The sequence below is a fragment of the Aplidium turbinatum genome, chromosome 4 (assembly GCF_918807975.1).
Source record: "Aplidium turbinatum chromosome 4, kaAplTurb1.1, whole genome shotgun sequence".
Classification (NCBI taxonomy): Eukaryota; Metazoa; Chordata; class Ascidiacea; order Aplousobranchia; family Polyclinidae; genus Aplidium; species Aplidium turbinatum.
In genome coordinates this window covers 7,882,479-7,901,134 of record NC_137475.1, presented here as the reverse complement: position 1 = coordinate 7,901,134, position 18,656 = coordinate 7,882,479, and the positions used below count along the sequence as shown (strand labels likewise).

At 36.4% G+C, this 18,656-nt stretch overlaps 1 non-coding gene across 1 annotated transcript; it reads left to right on the top strand.

Moving 5' to 3' along the window:
- The first annotated feature begins 2,170 nt into the window (after positions 1 to 2,170).
- On the top strand, positions 2,171 to 2,272 carry LOC145769787 (U6 spliceosomal RNA). The gene has a single exon (XR_014289100.1). It is a non-coding gene; the product is annotated as a U6 spliceosomal RNA (small nuclear RNA).
- Positions 2,273 to 18,656: the final 16,384 nt, after the last annotated feature.

The window sequence follows — 18,656 nt, the reverse complement described above, 5'->3', positions numbered from 1 at the left end:
ATACTTTAACGTTAATATCAGGAATGAAATACTGTCGGGTACATTGTGATAAACCCTGAAGCTTTATCAGATTTGTTATGTTTATACAGGTGGATAATGTAAAACAGAAAAGGAATACAGTAAATTCTTGTTATTTTTTGTAACATAATAAAAAAAAATCATAATACAGTAAAGCATGAGTAAGAATGTGGCCGAATGTTGCGTTTTTTTTTTCATAAAATGAGATAGTTTGTTGAACATAAGAAGTCTTGTTAGTAGACGCCATATCACACCTCTGCTCATCATTCACCCCACATTGCTATTATTAAATTGCACTTTAGATTTAAAGAAAGTTTCGTTTTTTTTTTCAAGTCAAAACATCACTTAAATTTTTTCTTCGGTTATTATTCATTTTTGTCGTTGTTTTGGAACAAACTACTAAAGTTTAATTACAGGCTTCAAAAGCAACCTTAAATTTTATGTGCTGTTTTCTGGTATTGTATAAATTATCCAGGGGGGTTGTATGATGCCCTGTGGGTGTGAGCTAGACAGTGGACACCCCTATCATAGGTTTATGATATTGTAGGCCACTTACATAGGAGGTTATCAAAAAGCAAAACGCCAAGAGATTACATACTAGCTTTTCATTTTCAAGGTTTTGTGATTAAGAATGAAATTGCAAAAGCAATCTTCAAAAATCTCAATAAAAAAAGGAAAAAGGACTAAGGATTTGTTTCATACGCTGATGAATCTTAATTGAGTTGCTTCATAAAAGCTGCGTTTCGTAAAATAAACAGATAAACAATCGTTAGCTTGATGTCAACGACATATTTTCTAAATGAGCCCAAAAGCGATTGCGAAGTCTGCAAAAACGAAAAGCCGACTTGCAAAGAATAATCTCTCATGAAATGCCGAAAAAGCAAAATCTCGACCCAGATATTTGCATACAACTTATGACCTGTTAGGAATGTTATGCAAAATAACAAGTCGTGTTAGAATATCAATCACCAGGTCTGCGGGATTACGACTTTAATCAGATTTATGAAACGAACGACTTGGAAAGAATTTTTTATTAAGATTTATCCTATGGGACATAAAGGTGAAAGATAGTAAGCTTATTAAAAAAAATTGTTTTTGTAGTGGTACGTATGCAGCATCCAGCAAGCAGTTGATAAAACAGTTACAATACGCAAAGTCACGATAAAGCGGTTTTTATAATGCATGATTTGTAGATGGAAGCAATAAACTAGTTTATATCTATGGAAACATCTTTTAACCGAACGTTCATCGATTAAAAGTCAATTTTTTGTGGCAAAATTATCATCAAAACTTTGCAGATCACAACGCTATAGCACATATGTAACTTGCATTATAGCTCATCTAGGAAGAAAACGTAGCAACATCTCAATACTGCAGTAAGTTATTCAGATAACGTTTACAAAAATAAGGCTTCCCAGAAGCGCCATACTTGTTATGGTATAAGACAGGGGTCACCAACCTTTTTTTGCATGCGGCCACTTTGGCATTAAGGAGAGCTGTGGCGGGCCGCACTAATAAAATGTTAAGTAGGTTGACTCTTATGCTAGAAAAGAACGCATTTCGTACCCAGTATCCAGCGTTACATGTTGTTCATATTTATGTTAGAATAGCCTACCGCAGCAACAAAATTAATCGAACAACGCTACTGCCAGGCCAAGCTCTTTTTACAACACTTTTGACTTTTTTAACTACGCCTAATAAACGAGGCCACTTGTTTTGTGCACTTATAGCGAGGCGAGCGGTTTCATCAGAATATTCATCGCCAAGCAAGCGTGGTGTTGTTACTTCGCTTCGCAAAAGATATCTTGCAATTAACAGTTTCAGTAAACAAGGAAATGTTTGACACATCGCAATACAAGCAACAATAGTGACCTGTAAACATATCAGCGAAAAATAGGCTCCAATAACAGGGAAAAAGAAACCAGGTACCATGAAACAAACGCTTGGGGAAATCACCGAAAAATCGTAATTCTATCGTAATTCATGAACAGTCTTCCCTCTAAAAAAGCAATGAGTTGGTTTTTCATCCTTTTTGTGAGAGTCTATAAAACTGTCTTTCTTATTTTATAGACAACTGTCACTTGCGGTCCTTATCAGCGTGGCAAGAATTTGTTGATTAACAACGTTTTGCAGTAGCCTACTTGTTTCGGCAGTAGGCTACATATACTACTCTATAATTGGAACGATACGGAGAAGATTAGCATGGCTCCTGCGCAAGGATGACACGCAAAATCGTGAAACGTTTCATTTTTCTTAAAAAAAAAAACGTTTTGCAGTACTAAGCTAAATTTTTTCATAATACAATCAGAAAAAGTCTCTAAATTTATATATAATATTTTGCCAATTTAAATTTATATATAATATTTTGCCAATTTATTATAAATTGAGTTGGCACACCGACTTATTTTGCCAACAAAAACTTGCATAAAGAGAACACTGCTCGTGAAACACAATAACGGTGAAACTCGCACTAGTGTTTGCATGACATTTGCAAACTTAAAATAAGCAACCCTATGCTCACAGACAATTTCGAAATTCGAAAACAGACGTTTTAATCAACCACTGAGACAGTGACAGTGTGGCTGTACATCGCATTGGAATAATTTTAAGCAACCCCCACCTAGAACAACAATCTGATTGGTCGGTCGGTGGAATCGTATGCAATGCAAAAATATGCTTTCCGGAAGGTATTTTTTGCCTTCGTGCTCTTTAACTCCTCAAGAAAAGTATTTTTGGTTATACTTGTACGCTGATACCTTCCGCGGGCCGCCATGTGGTGACCCCTGGTATAAGACGTATCTAATAGTTACTGAAGACATGCAATGTAGCTATTATTATTATTTTTATTGATTCTGCTTTATTTGACAATATTTTCTCGTTGTGTCATTAGTTCATCATATTAACTAATATTATTTAATTCCTATTGACATCGATATACAACCACTACAACACCTTTGATTGAAAAGCAACCTGCACAATTACCACTAAGTTATTGCAATACAAAATATATTTCCACAAACGAGTTGCAAACCTAAACTTGTCAAAAGTGTTAATTGTTAATGCATTTATATTAATAAAGTGCTTACCGGTAATGGAAGCTTTCTCATTGTGTTTTGTCGCAACTGCAACGGATACTTTGTTCATGTTTTCTGCGTTAATTTCAATGGTCTCAACAGCAGCTTCTAGCCGTGATTCATGAACAACTTTGCTATCCGTTAGTAGGAGCTCTTCCCAAGTTTCTTTTGATTTTGAAGAAGGGTTTGTTGTTCGCTCTGTTGTAGTTTTCGTGGGAGTGTCTAAACTCGGTGATAGCGCTTTGGTGGTGGATGTCTTCATAAGCTTGGTTTCCAAGTGGTTAGGTTTTGTGATTTGTTTTGCTTTGATAATTTCAGTTCTTTTCAAAACTATTTTCAACCCGTCTGAGTGTATCTTGGAAAACTCTTCTGTGTGCTGGTAACTTTCTTTCTCTGTATCATAATTGTTACCAGAGGCATCAGAGGGACAAACAAAGTCAGAAAGAGGAATTCTACTGCTGTTGCTTTTTGGAGTGCTCTCATTTCCATCAACATGGTCGCAATTGTCTGAGCTTTTGCTAATAATTTCTCTTCTTTCATTTCTAAAGTGTGAGGAACATGTAGTTTTGTTTTCAATGGACAAAGCTGTTTCAGTTTCGTGATACTTTGGATTAACATGAAGTTTTGAAGGTTTGTGGTTGAAGATTTTTTCGTTTGATGATGATTTTGACTTGAATGATTGCGCTGTAGACGACGAGTCCAGAGTTTCTGCTTCTTCACAGCTATTTTCAGGTGATTCATCAGATATCCAGTCAAACAAAATATCTGGATTACTGCAAAGTACAGTAAGTCGTAAAATATTATTAAAAATTGAAATTCATTTCTATGTTCTTGTAGAATGATTTTCAACTTTGCAAATTTTCAAGCGGTACCGTGACCCATCCCTGACAGCCATTTTATCTGGTTCAGATCTTATAAAGAATAGACCAGATAGAGTAGTTGTCAGGGATGATTATTGAAAATATTCAGGTAGTTATCTTCAGGTGTATTGAGCCTAAGGGATACCATGGTCTTGGGTTCGAATCGTTGCAATAATGTGGTGTCAGTTTTGTTTTATCAGAAGATTAACGATGTAGACATTTTTTTTTCTGTGTTTGAGTGAATTGATTTTTTTACTTCTAACATTTTAGTTCAAACAGATTCTTGACATTTAATGTTTCAAAATGAAAAACTATTAACTCACCTTGGAAATAATCCTCCAACCTTATGGTGGATTCTTTTTCTCAACCAGTAGCTTGGAGACCGATTATTATCCTGCTCAACATCCGAATCCCCATCTCCTTCAATGATTCCATCTTCATCTAATGGGGGCGGCTCCAGATTAAGGTCGGTCTCAGAATTTTTCTAAAACAATAAAATTGTTGTTAACAGAGAAACCCATAAGCGAACCTAAACGAAACGTTATGAAATTAGGCCTATATATTTTTTGTGTACAATTTTGAAAAATAGGCTAAAGGTCGGCAATCTCTCTAGATTTAACAAAACTTGGGATTAAAATTTGCGTTTAAAAACTATTACAATTGATAACAACTGAGCCTATCATCACGCATAAAAAATAAAACGGTATCAAAGCCCTGTTTACTAGCTTTACAACTGCAAGACAATGCAATAATAACCCTTCGTTGTGTGATACTGTCTGTCACAAAATCTTATATTTTTTACAATTTTCGCCATTCAAGTTTTGACTTTATCAGATCAGTTTACATGTTTAACGCTAACAGCACACCTTTTTTATCAGTAGCCATGCACAGGTAAAAAAAGATAAAGGTTTCTTTCATGGTCGAAGTCTAATATGCAATGACATGCAGAGGCATTTTAGAAGCAGCGTTATTCATGCCAAAAGCTTCCCCATTAAATATCGAAGGTAACAAAAATACTTCGCTTGCCTTATTTTCTTCTTTCAAGCGTGGGAACTCTGATAACTGCTTCTCAATGATTTCAACATTTTGCAGCTTCTTATTTTTGTCGGGGCTGGTAACAACCTGTCAAAAATTACAAAAGAGATAAATCATATTTCAGACCAAAATAACTAGTTACAATATTGTGTGATCACTGAGGCATGGCATGACATTAAAGAGAAAAACTTGCTCCTCAAACTTTTTAACCAAAGTATTGAATCACTAATTGAAAACCATGCAACAACACTGAAAAAAGCCATAGATAAATTGATTGATTTAATTTTTATCCTCGGACTGGGAAAGATTCTTGCAGAGCTTAATCCTAGCAGTTTTGCATACTTGTAGAAGCTTTGAATCACTGACGCAGGCCCAGTCACCGAGATTAACAGAGTGAAGTTTCCGATCGTTGAAATCTTGTCGCCAGGGAATCACTCCATCTATTAGATGCTGGATGCTGCTGAATGGAGAGCAGTCCTTAACGTGCGTTGCTCAAGCGCACACCCCGAGAGTCGAACTAGCGCCGCTTGATCTTGAAGCATCTTCGTTCCAGAAGTGACGCGCTAACCAACTGAACAATCGGGGCTGACTGATAGCAAAAAGCAAAAAAAGCTTGAGATATTTTATTGAGGTTAATCATAATCAAATGTTGCTTCCTAAAAGCATTTTATCCTAATTTCATGACTATTAGGCTTTAGATAAGTTGCAGTGAAAAATGCAGTACAGTATATCATTTTCTGTTGCAACCAAAGATAATTACTATATATAGCTTACAAATCTGATTGTTTTCGTAACAGTTCAGCAAATAAACCTTACCATGTAAGCCATTTCATAATTTTCGTTATGATTGTTTTCAGCAGCCACGGATGATGAAATTACGGACACTCTTCCAAATATAGATGAGTTTCCGGTGGATTTCCTATAGAAGATTCAAATAGCATTTACTTGCGTAGACATGTGACTTTCCATTTTTACTTTTTAGTTTACAAACCAAAACAAATGTACATTAAGTCTGGCTAGTAAGTTTACTCATTTTAAGGTGCGGTAGGCTAAACCTTGTAGGTGGTAATAAGCGACTCCCTGGAAAGACAAAAGCAAAAACTGGTCTACTTAGGGTGAGTTTTCATGTTCTCGACAGAGACGTGTTTTCCACTATTGAGTACAGTATAAGACGTAAAGCGTTTGTGAATATACTTTTGTTTCAAAAAAAACCTTCCATAATAATTGTTGGACTCAATAAATTTCCTTTTGATAAATTTCCCTTTGGTAAAGGAGAGGTTTGCTGGCCTGTTCTGATGACCCTTGTTTTGACTACGTAGTCTACTCGTCGTGATGTCAACATTAGTTCAGCCAGCGCAGTTGAAATGATGTAACTTAGCCCGCCCCGTTAGCTCAGTGGTTACGCAGCAGGCTCAAGATCACGCGGCACTAGTTCGACCCTCGGAGTGTGCGCTTGAGCAACGCATTTCTGGACTGCTCTCCATTCAGCGGCACCTAGTGAATGGAATAATTCCCCGGTAACAACACTTCAACAATCGGAAACTTCACTGATTTCACTCTGTCAATCTCGGTAACCGGCCCTGCGTCAAGAGCCTCTACAAGAGCCTCTACAAACTACCAGGAATAACCTATCAAGTCCTTGTCAGTCCGAGAATAAAGATTCAAAAACAAACCAAACTTGAACCAGGTATCAGGCAAGACACTTCTATTTGCATATGAGTACATATCACAACAGGACTCCAAAGAAGACACCATGCTTTTTTCCCATTTCCATGAACCTCTCAAATTATTCCAGCCCTCATAAATCGTCTTGAAAACTACTGCTCTAAATTACTTTGTCAAGGCCACTGACATTCTTTCAATTGATTCAAAAGCAAAACCCTGTTTATATTTTAAAATCATTTTTTGTTTCTAAAACAAACAAAGAAATCACAATATGCTTTTCAATCTTGTCCTATCGCACATTTCTACCTTTTACAATCATTGATATTGGAAGTCTCATACGTGCACGGAGATGGCAGTTTATTTCTTTCCTTTGATCCTGGAGAAATCTCAATAGCAGTGGATGATTGTGGAAGAAAGCTAGCAGTGCTAGTGTCCATCTACAGAGTACAAACAAGACAAACTTTAAAAGTTTGTCAAACTCATTCCTGAAAATTTTACCCTGTGAAATTATAATTGCGATACAAAATTATTAATCTGAATTTACAGTGAAAAAAATTATAAGGACAAATTACAAAAGTATTAAACGTAGAGCATGATTACAAAATTTTTAGTCTGCACCAAAAAAGACATATCAGCTTACCTTTTCGCACTGGAAATGCGTCAGTGGAGAAAAATTGTTTACTTAAAATGTAGCTTATTTCTCAGAAAAAATTATAAAATGGAGTCATACTGCAATATAAAAATAAATCATCACAAATATTGAATATACATAGGCTACTCAACTAATAACGTCTTGCGCCTAGCCAAGAAGATAGCATCCTAGAATGGTCACTCTTATCACAAATCTTTATCTTCCCGGTTACACGTCCTGATAGATCAATTCAAAAGTTATAGTAGACTATGTGCCCTCCAATTCCAAAACTAAATATAAACTATGACATCTCCATAAATGGGACCGCTCTTAGACGTAAGCCATGAAAGTCAGACATATTAAAGTTCAATCAATTCAAAGTTCAAATTATAATACCAATAATGTCCATCAAAATGTCGGGATTAATTAAGTAATAATGCAGATATTTCTGTAGTAATAAAACTACTTGCTATTTCTAGTTGACCTATTGCACGATTTACAATGCATCAATTGCTATGTGTTTGCACTGAACCTCATCTGTGATATATTATACGCCTACTGTAATACACACCTAATTGCAAATAAATTTTAAATGCCTGTTTGCCGGTGACAGTCTTGTGAAGTAGCCTATTTAATTGGCTTGCCATGAAGCTATTTCATATTGTGAACACTGCTGACATGGCAGAATGATTTGGGCACGGTCCTAATAAAATCTTCAGCCCACGAATCGTCAACGTCGCGTAAGCCTCTGGAGCCGAGGGTCTATCATGTTACCATCCCAGATTCACGATGTTCCCGGACTACACTGGATGACTGCTAGAGAGCAGCTAGTCTTTGATTTCATCATCCAAGACGCGCAAACCATTCACTCCATTAGGTGGCTTGAAGATGGAGCAGTCATAGATGGTGTGGTCTGCGGTTTGTTCCTCGGCACCACATTTACAGGAGGAGGAAGAAACCATTGTTCATCAGCTTGGTTGATCAGAAGTTGAGCGGATGGCATGAATGGGTGTCTGAATTTCAGTCGACGAGGATGCTCATTTGTGAAAGCAATGATCTTGTAGTGGAGAATATGGTTGGACTCCAATGCCCATCGGCCGAGAGACAGAGTGAATTTTTCGCGACGAAGCTCAGCAGGTTGGATATCAGCAAGAATGGTTAGATTGTCCAATCTTGTGGGACGCAGGCATCCGGTCACTGTGCGCAGGGTGCTGTTTATGACAGTATCGATGTTGTGACAGTGAGCACTGCGGCACCAAACTGGTGTACAGTGCTCTGCTGAAGAGTAGTCAAAGGCTAAGGCTGCTATATGCAAAGCGTCAGCCCTCGCTCCCAAGCTGGAGCCTGCCAGGCGCTAGAGTAGCGCAGCGCGGGATGTCAGTTTTTCGCCGCAGTAACACCAACTGGTGGTAGTACGTGAGCGATCTGTCTAGGTTTTCAGACAGAGGTTTTCCATTACTCTGGAGATGTAGCTTACAATCGGCTTCCTGATTGAGTAGATGAAAAGCTGCAGCCACAGTTTTGGTTTTGCTGGGTTTCAGTCGCCAGTTCTGGAGACAAGCTGGATTGGAGAATTGCCAGGTCGTCCCCATAAGCGTATTTTGCGGAGAAAGTGGTTGACAGGTTGTGTGTGTAGAGGTTGAAAAGAAGCGGAGTCAGGACCGTTCCCTGTGAGACGCCGTTTTTCAGGCGTCTCAGTCTGCTTCGCCGTGAGTTGCCGATGGTGAGGGTGAATCTTCGATTTTTGACAAGTTTCATGATCATATGGACTATATGTCGGTCAGGAAGCAGGCGAAGCAGCATGCAAGTAAGACCGTGGTGGCATACGGTGTCATAGACAGCTGTGAGATTTAAGAAGACAGCGCCAGCCACTTTTTTTTGCCTCAAAGCAATCTTTGATGTCTTCGGTCAAGCGTGTGACCTGATCTAGGGTGGACTTTCCTGTTTAAAAGGCCAATGGAGCAAAAAACAACAAAGCAATAGATTGGTTGCACTTGCTTCAGGTTTTATTCAACTTGTTTTGCAGATCTTTATAATAAGTCTGTTCCGAACTTGCTTTGGTGTCTTTTCCTAAAGGTTGACTGACACAGTGATGTTGATGTCCATGAACAATTTATTAATTTTAAAGGAACTTCAAAGAGGATTGATGCTTAAGTATGCTTAAGTCAAAAATAAAGTTTCCCTAAATTTTCACACAGCAATCGTGACCTACCCTGTCTTTACCACCCCACTAAAAGTATGGTATTTGATGTCAACACTATTTTCTTTAAAAAGAAAACCTATCGAAACTACTGATCTCTCAACCCATGTCAAGCCCAGCTTTAGCCCAGAAACTTTCCTATAAACCGACCCTTCAGATTGATTAATAATAATAATAATCGTGTTTTTATTTGTACCCATTGCGATAACATACAGTACACTGCAATTACAGATGAGATACAACAGACGACAGGAAGCAGCGAACATGAGTTTGGTATCTACATTTTGGGCTTTTTATTTTTTGATTAAATAAGTAGTTAGCTTTTAGAAATATTGACAGACAAAACAAAGCAACTTCAACAGGTGTAACATAATGTATTACACACCAAAAAATATAGCATAAGCTTAATTAAAATAAAATAAACTCTAACGTTTTCGACACGTATTTGCATCCTCATCAGGAAATAGCCTACAAATCTGCAATATACATAAAATATATTACTACATATTTTATGTATATTACATGTTTTATGTTTATTGCAGATTTGCATTTCCTGACAAGGACACAAGACAAAAATGGAGTTGACAATATGAGTAAAATGCTTCATGAGTACACGGCGAAAAGAAGAACATTCTGTTAGCTTTTTTCTACAAAATGATTGACAACGCTGGCTTAGCATCTTCAAACACTACCCAGAGCTCAAGACAAACAATTAACGAAAAAAGTCCATCCAAGATTTTGTCAATGAGCTAACTATGCCTTCAGTTGAAGCTCATAGTGCCAACCCAGATGGCGGTAAGAAGATATTTCCTTCATCGTCTGGTAGAAATGGTGTTTGGATAAGGCATTGAGACACAAAAGAAAGCGGCAGTTATCACTCAACTACTTCGTGGTCAGACTATGCAGTCGTGGAGCCACCCAATTGTTGGCAGCGGTACATGTGTGCATGTCATGTTGGCAGTTTTTGGCATGTCCGCCCAGAGCTGAGACCAGAAGCTGAAACAACGTAAAAGTAAGAATAGCTAAGAAGTTTGCGTGTAGGCCTAACCTGTTTGCAACCAACATTCACATTCAAAGACAACGACCGTGACTTGTGAAACCAAAAAAAAAGAAAAAAGAAAATAACAGAAAAAAAACTTCCTAAATAAAACATTTTGTATTCTTTTCATAACAAAAAATATGCTCTTTCAAAAAAATTTTCTTTTTCTTGTATTTCTTCCATACAAAATATGCTGAGATACAATTGCACCCATGCCACTTGGTAAGTGCTTAAAAACAACTTGGCCTCTATGCCGGAAACGTGTCGAGATTATTTTGTGAAAGTTGATCAACACAATCGCATGCACCCTAGCCGAGCAAACATACTGTCACAAATATTTTGATGTTAGGCAGTAGTCTGCAGCATCTTTTCACTAACTGCACACACAAACTTTTTTAAGTTCTTCTATTCACCTTGACCAAAGTAGCCAGTAACTATAATGTTGGTGAAAGGTCGATGAATCAATCTGAAGGTTTATAGGATAGTTTCTAGGATAGTTATATATAGGACATCGGTTTATAGGATAGTTTCTGGATTAAAGCTGGGCTGAACATGGGCTTGATATGGGCTGGGCATGGTTGAGAGTTCAATAGTTTCGATAGGTTTTCTTTTCAAAGAAAATAGTGTTGACATCAAATACCATACTTTTAGTGAGGTGGTAAAGACAGGTTAGATCACGATTGCTGTGTGAAAATTTAGGGAAACTTTTTTTAGACTTAAGCAATAAGCATGTACACAAGCTTCCTATGCAGAAACTATCCTGTTGATCAAAGGGCATCCTTCTATTGAGGAAGTTATTATTTTAAGTTATTTAGTTAGTTGCACCTCGAGTGATCTGTAGTGTGCTTCAACAGAGGGATTACTCTGTTAATGAGCTACAAACAAACAAAACTAAGCAACAACAACACAATATCAGCTTCGGATCCGGAGGGAGGCGCTTGGGACGATCAACCCCTAAAACACAGAAAGTATGGTAACTTTATCCACGGTGTATGTACATTGTACAAACATGGATTAACTTATACACATCATTGAGTTTTGTTGTAATCTTTCATCTAAGGCTACTTGGTGGATCCTTCCCTGAACAACAAGGCGGTATGTATCTTGGTATAAAAAAACAAATGGCTTGTCTACATTAGATTAGATGCCTGACCGAGTAGATCAGGAATCTAATCAATTAATTTAATTTTCAGTTTTGCACTAAAAAAGAAATCACAGCAATCTATTTCGGAGTGAATTGATTCATTCTTTGATGAAATTATTTGCAACAACTGACATTGGCAACACTCACTACGGTACTCAGTGACCAACTGACTCCTAGAGCTTCCAATGCTTGGATTTGAATTCTTACTATATTTAAGTTTATTTCTTTGTTTAATGGATCATCTTGAGAAAGTATGTGTTGAATTTTTGAACTGGTGGATATCATCGTGTTATTAGCGCGCGGTCGGTTCTCATTACTTTAATAAAACTAAAATAGGAAGTATTTCTACTACAAATTACAAACGTCACCAATATTAACATATTCATTACGTCAAATCAACTTCTAATTTTGGTATGCATATATTGATAAAAAAATGTTGGTTAAAAGAACTGATCCATCAAACTAACGAAACGTAAACCAGTCGAAACTAAGATCTATTGAACAAACAGAAATAGAAAAGTAACGATCCTATGGATGACTTGTTACGATGACGGTGAAGAAAGTTTAAGACAATATTGGTGATTTGACCTTAGCTTCCTGAAATGATTCCTCAAACTAAACAAATTATCTCCAACGTCAAGCGCTTAACTTAATAGGCTACCATTGAATATAGCGAAATCTATCGATAACCTCCTGTATACTTTGATGGTCACTTTTTTCTTGCTGTCGTCCAAACCAATTTCGCTTCTTCGTGAAGAAGACGCTATGTGAAGACGCTATGCGGCTCTCGCGGGTCTTGAAATAATTTCAAAACAAAGTAGGATCTAGGTCAAATGATTGAAAACCACTGACCTACTTAGTATCTTTTCATATCTGATCTAATCCATAGCAAATACCTGATACCTGAAGGATACCTGACCAACAAAGTCTCTTGATATTAATACCTTGAAAAATTGTCTGTCCTGGCGACTTCATCTTGAAACATGGAATAAGTTTAGCTGGCAATTTTAATTCACAGAATATTATAGAAGTATTGTCTCCCGGTTCACCACTCCACATCAGCTAGCCTATTGTTGCATGAGGAAGCCGCCTGGCTTGTCACATTTTGCAGATTTTTAAGGATTCACTCATGCCAAGAAAAAAACCCAACTTTTTGAAATATTCACTATTCCGTCACTCACTCAGCAAGTGCTCAAAAGTAGCCTATGACTAAAGTTTTCTGAACATATGATCTTTTCTATCGTTCTCTGCCTACCAGTTGTGTCATCTGCAAGAGACAACAAAATAGAAACCTGTAATTTTTTTAAGTTTCCATCAGGCTGTTAGCGAAAGTCAGCAAAATGTAAAACAGCAATCAGGCTACATCTTTTGATAACTACAACGCAGAAGCGACCATTCACGGAAGTGGACTACTAAATCTACCAAGCTGCAAACTCACTCGAAGCATATCAAATTTCACAAACCTATCAACAATCAACACGAGAGGAATAGTCAATACGAAGTGGGATACCATTTTGATCCACAGAAAAGTGGGATATAACTTTAATCCGCAAAAAATGGAGTATCACTTTGATCTGCAAAAACGGCATGTATCATTATGTCATCACTGATTAAAATACAGGCTTTCGGTCACATGAACTAAAAAGACCTCAAACATTATACAAACAAGAAATGCTAGACAATGTTCAGTTTAATGGTTTAAATAATTATGAACAAATGGCATTTATATACAGCCATCACGAAAGACCATGCTGTAGCCTAGCTACAGATGCCAACAACAGAGTTAGTCAAATATCAGAATAAAATCGTTTACTACCAAAAAAGCTTTGTCCATGTAAAAATTTGAATATTACTGCGTTCTTTTCGTCAATAGCAATAAAACTTTTAAGATAAAAAAAATAACTGAAAAGTAATCTTTTCGGCGTTTGTCTCACATGAGTGAAATGTTAACAGCTTTGGATTTTCTGCTCTATTTGACACAGACATAAGTTTAGTGGATGCAATCTCATTGCCTTCAGATCTTGGTGAGTGTCTTTTTACTCCTCCAATATTCTTAGATCAGGATTTTTATCGCTTGCTATTTATTACTACTAAACACCTAATGTTCTTAGCTGATGCATTATTGCTAGCTAGCAAGATAGAACGTACCGGCACAGCTGCTGCTCATCACTCATTATTGTGGGTCTTCAGAGCAGATGGACAAGAAAAAACAATTTGGATACAAACTTAACGGTGTAGTAAGAGAATGAGGCTAATCAGCTTCACCATCAAGTTTAAAACATAGTAACCAACAGGTCAAGTTATTCTTTTACTAAATAGATAAACAAACAAATCATCCAACTTATTGTCAACTAAACACAAGTACTTACATCACATCAGCCTCGTTTTTAACAAAATTCAGTATGAATTAAATAGCTGGTAGTATTTCTACCACATAGCCTTTCTCAAAAAATTTCTTCACCTATCTAAATTTTCCTATCTCATCTGAATCTACTGTACTTTTCTTTTGTACATCAACATGAAAATGTAGTCTCAATGACGAAGACTACGCTTTAACAATTTTAGCTTATTCAGAACTAGCAGTCGTAAAACACTACGCCAGCCGATACAACAAACGTATTGCATTGCAACTTTAACTGCACGCTTTTCAGATTTTTCAATATAGGTTTTGAATTCATAAACAAAAATCATGAGCTAAAATTTGAAATGAAATAACCTAAAAGTGCATAAACCAGATTCATTCTCTATTCGTGCCTTTTGTTACGTGTTTGATCTAAATCAGCATTTTTCATGTGCAGTGAATCTACAATAGTTTATATATAACACGGTGCAGTCTTCGGTACTTTTTAAAAAGTATAATATTTTCTTAGAATATATCTTTCACGGATGATTTTAAATTAAGCTATTTATATTAAGTTACGTAATTAAAAAAGCACAACAAAAACTTTGATGTGTTTCTCGGCAGCCGATTTGTAGCAAGAATTGACAGCGATAGACACGTGTTTCGCCCATGAGGCTGGGCTCATCAGTATCGCACCGTATTCTGCCACAAATTTATTCGACCACCGCTTTACCAGTCAGTTTAACTCTTATCTTTGTGGAAACAAAGAAAGAGCCAACAAAACCAGCATATTGTTGATTGGATTGGTCTGAATTGCTAGCGTGGAAGCTACACCGTTATGGTTGGCGAATCGCAGCTGCTCGCTGTACTAGTGAGTGCTCAGCCTTGTGCTGATAGCCGGGAAGAACGCCCCTTTCTTCACAAAAACTTTGATGCTTGTTATAAACATAGAAGTTCGATAAATTGGGAGGAATCTTAATCGCTTTCACTCCGTACACTCCCAGTAGCTCAAATGATGGATATTTATCAAAGCGGTGGTCGAATAAATTTGTGGCTAGAATACGGTGCGATACTGATGAGCCCAGCCTCATGGGCGAAACACGTGTCTATCGCTGTCAATTCTTGCTACAAATCGGCTGCCGAGAAACAAGGCTATTGGCACTTACTTCAAATACAGTTTATTAAGATCTTCAACGTGGTTTTCTATTTGAAAAACTATGATTTAATTCACAAAAGAAGTAAAACTATTAAGTGTCAAATGACAGTGAGGCATGCGCTATGTCACATGACAGGCCCACCACACTGCTAAAAACGTTATCCTACTGTTTCTAGCAAAACGTTCAGAAGATGCAATGCAATCTCAAGTTGCAACTTCGCCTAAACACAAGCTTACTTAGAAAAATATTTCTTTTTGCGGAAAGCTTTCCAATGAAAAACTACAGTAGTTTAAACTTGAAAAAGAGCAATTTGTTATCTGTTTTCTCAGCTGCCTTTCCTGTTAAGCCAGCAGGCACTGCATCTCGCTATCGCAGCAGACTGCATCTGTTCTCCGTATGTTTCCTATTTTTGAGTTCGTAAACTATTTGCATATGCTGTGCTCAAAAAATAATACAAAGCATAGGTCGTGCGACTACTATTATTTCCTGCTGGTGGAGACAATGCTTTGATTCACGGATATCAGCGCGGTTCTTTTGCTGCTGAGCTTCATAAACATATGGTTATGTAACTTGCCTCATCTTTGAGACTTTCTTGAGCACAAGGCAACCGTAGCGAGGTCTACCTGTTCTTTGATATCAACACTTTTTAATAATACAGCCAGCATATCTCCGAAGTTTCATTGAATTGAACACATCATTGGGATTTGAACTTTCACATTGCACGAAGTTTTGATTTTTGAGATAATTTGATTGCCTTAAAGTTGTCTAAGCCATGTTCAAGCCCATTTGCTGGACAGACGCAATACTGACAAATACGCAGCATTGCCGTATGGTAAGCTAAGCGATGTATATAAACAAATGGGCCCTTTTTTGTTATGCATGGCATCAAAGATACAGCATTTAAATTTAAAATGTATTTATTGGACTATCTCATAACAAGGTAAGTCTCCTGGCAAAAATACCTAATGATTTGCACCACCTCTGACAGGTATGTGATTAGATTTAACAATTAATGTAACCATACAAAATAATAGCTTCAATTAGCTGTAACATTATCCAATATTTTTGCTGCAAAATGATGATAAACAGTACAACAACTACATGCTTAGCGTCTAGTATATCTGATATATCAGCATTACATTCAACATTACATCATCATGCATACTTATTTCACATGTTTTTGTACTTTTTTACTGAAAAAGTGAAATGATTCGAACCGAAACCTGGCCAGTCATAGTTACAGAACAAGCTAGTGAGTAACTCCATAAAATGTGGGTTTGTTTATGTTTGCATGGAACTAATTACATTTTCATGAAAACAACGACTGCTATGAAGGATAGAAAATAATTTTACGAGTGCAGTGTTGAAAATTCGTGTTAACGAAATAAATTAAAAATATATGATCAGTTGATAACTGCTGCAAATCATAGTCTCAGTGGACAGCAACGACAAAGCATAATCTGTTTAAAGAGGTAAAAATACAAAAAACAACAACTGAGAAACCCAAGAAAAATCAAGACAGAACTGATTCTTCAACTCGTTCACAAGTAACTCACTAGTTTTTTGTATTAAGATAAAGTGAAGTAGGACTGCCTGTAGACTTGTTATTATGTAGCTACTGTAGCTTTACCATGGCAATACTGCCTAGATTTTTTGCAGAGGCTACTCATCGTTTTATTGTCCAACTTTCAAAGTTTTATTGTGCCCAAAGAAACGAACATGGATATATAATTTTTTGTTGTTGTTGTTTGTGAAATAACTTCTTACTGCACAACACAGCTTCAATGTATTGGTATTTAATTTTAACCTTTTTTGTGCCAACAAGAGTGAATATATTTTGTATTGAAAAAAATTTGCGAAACACAGAACTAAACTAAGAAAAATTTAAATTGTGTTGCAGCAAAACAAACAACTCAAACATAATTCATTGATTTTCTGTTTTTTTTTAGTGTGATATCTTGGCCCGTATTTCTGGTAGCCTACTGTACAAACCTGATGAGATCTAGTTAAGAGAACCATTAAATTCACATTTTTTTGAAAATTTTCCTCGACTCTAAAAATTACGTACTTTAAATATCAAACCATTTTTCCGGTAAAGGTTAATTTCTTAGACAGATTGATTTTGTAATAACAACAACCAGTTTAACACGTTGCTGGCCGTTTGTTTTATAACGTTCTACTCTTTTTTTTTGTGAAAAACTTCCGTTGGCGACGTAGTTTTTTCAACTTAAAATCTTCAATTGCAGCAAAACTAATAATCTACAATTAGACTAAATTTACACAGAATTACTACATTTAACAAGCAAACATGCAAAAAAACTTATTAGTTCATGGTCATTGCCGAGTGGTAAACGTTCTATCTCGAAAACTTCTGACTCTTTTTCTCGGAATATTAGCTGGTCTACTCTACTTTCGGTGGTTATGAGTTGTTTGCTTTAGCTTTCGAGTTTCATTCTGTGTTTTAGGCTATTGTGCCATACACAAATTTTCAACAACAAATAATTAAATTGTTTGAACCGTAACAAACAAACAACTCTTCAGAATATGTGTAATCAGAAACTAAATCAGACAATTTTTAAGTCGAAAGCAAAACAAGATGTGTCGGAATTCAAAACACTTTTTAAACATTATTGCCTTGAACACCCACAAGCTTAAATACTCAGCAAACCGTTTCGTTTCGATTTTACAACAAAGTGGAACGATGTTTTATTGATAGAAACAAAATACAAAATCTTTTTCTTTTTCTGTTGTGCCAGCTAGGTAGCTTAGTCTACCTTAAACAAAATCATTTTTAAAGTTTACTAGTCAACTTGAATCGTAGTTCTGCAATTCAGAGGTAGGTATACAATTCAGAGGTACAATTCAGTACAATTCAATTCAGTACAATTCAATTCAGTACAATTCAGTACAATTCAATTCAGTACAATTCAGTACAATTCAGAGGTATACAAATCAAAGCTGCAGCAAACAGGTAAAAAGTTGTAATTATTACAATCGAATGTAATTAATTACACGTTTTTATATGCTTGTAATTGAGACTTTTTTCGTTGTGTAATGGAATTGTAATTTCAAAAAGTTTGGTCCGAGTTAAGAACAAAGTAACTGTCTTCTGGTGGTGTGATTACATTGCCAAAGTTTAACAGAAACTATGTACCTGACCCAACTCTGCGCAATACATTACGAAAAACAGGCACTGTGGCAATATGTGTAACTTGATTCCTGACTTTTTTTTGCAGTGCCTTCTTCAACACTACTTTTGTAAATTAGATAAAGTAAGGCTCAGTTTGCTTTGTAGAAGAAAGTTGCACCCAATAGACTGCAATGATAGTTATTTGAACTTCAATTCTTTGATAGGTATTGTATTTCTAGTATTTGTATTATTTGTCTAGTTAATTTTTTGAATTTATAAAAATTAAACTTTGTGCAAATTTACAACTAAACCTACTGTGGTGGGCTTTCGGTTTCAACAAAAATAATAAACAGTTTAGAAAT